Here is a 1,071-nt window from a genome sequence, read left to right as displayed (position 1 = left end):
AAAAAAAAAAAAAAAATGTTAATTTTGTTATTTTTAGGTGGCAGGGTGGATTTATAGGTGATTTCAATTTTTTCTTTGTAGGAGAAAGGATCATTATTTCTAATATCTGAAATAATTAAAAATGAAAGAGAGAGTAAAATTATTTTTTTGTGATCCTAGAGGACAGAACTAAGAATTACAGGGAAGCCAAGATTGGCTCAGTGTAAGGCATGACTTTCTAAACAATCAGAATTTTCTAAGCAATGAATGATCTGCCTCATGAGGTAATGAGTTTTGCATTATTAGAACTCTAAGCAAAGGCTAAATGGTCACTTGGCAAAGATATATAGACAGATTTATGTGTTAGGAGATTAAAGAGAAGAGCTTAATGGTCCCTCTCTACTCTAAAAACTTATAATTCCGCAGAGTTTTCCATTGCTGGGATACCAGAAAGGAAGTGGTTGGTATTTCTTTGCAAATGTCATTAAAAACCCAAGTGACACTAAACGAAAGAGATTATAACTATATTAGAATAATGGAGTTGAAGGATGATTTATTTTGTTATGTTCTACATCAATGATATATACATTAAAGTGAAAGGAGATGACTAACCCAATGGAGAGAATTCAAACTGAACTGGCAAGAACTACATTTGAATTTACTCCCTACCAATTTCTCTAATAAGAACCTGATGAATTACACTTTTCCAAGGTGAATTAACACTAAACATCTCAAAAAAAAGAAATATAAAAGGCACTATGCTCCTCTTTTTGCTTCTGGCTGCACCATAATTCACATATAAAGGAAAGATGAAGAATACCCCACTCTTACCCTTACAATATGGTCTACAAAAATCTCAACGTTTTGGATATATCAATACCAGGCAATGAGAAGTAATGCAAAAACTTAACATTACACTGAATTCCTGGAAGGCAGAAGAAAGGTAGAGGCCTGGCCGGGCGCGGTGGCTCACGCCTGTAATCCTAGCTCTCTGGGAGGCCGAGGCGGGCAGATTGTTTAAGCTCAGGAGTTCGAAACTAGCCTGAGCAAGAGAGAGACCCCATCTCTACTAAAAATAGAAAGAAATTAATT

General features: G+C 35.3%; 1 protein-coding gene across 1 annotated transcript in view; it reads right to left on the bottom strand.

Moving 5' to 3' along the window:
* The window catches only part of S100PBP (S100P binding protein), a 32,423-nt gene that overhangs the window by 23,688 nt on the left and 7,664 nt on the right, over window positions 1-1,071 (bottom strand). The gene's annotated exons all lie outside the window — the stretch shown is intronic.

Source organism: Propithecus coquereli, unplaced genomic scaffold, assembly GCF_000956105.1.
Source record: "Propithecus coquereli isolate 6110/MARCELLA unplaced genomic scaffold, Pcoq_1.0 Scaffold178, whole genome shotgun sequence".
Taxonomy (NCBI): Eukaryota; Metazoa; Chordata; class Mammalia; order Primates; family Indriidae; genus Propithecus; species Propithecus coquereli.
This window is presented reverse-complemented; position numbering and strand designations above follow the sequence as displayed.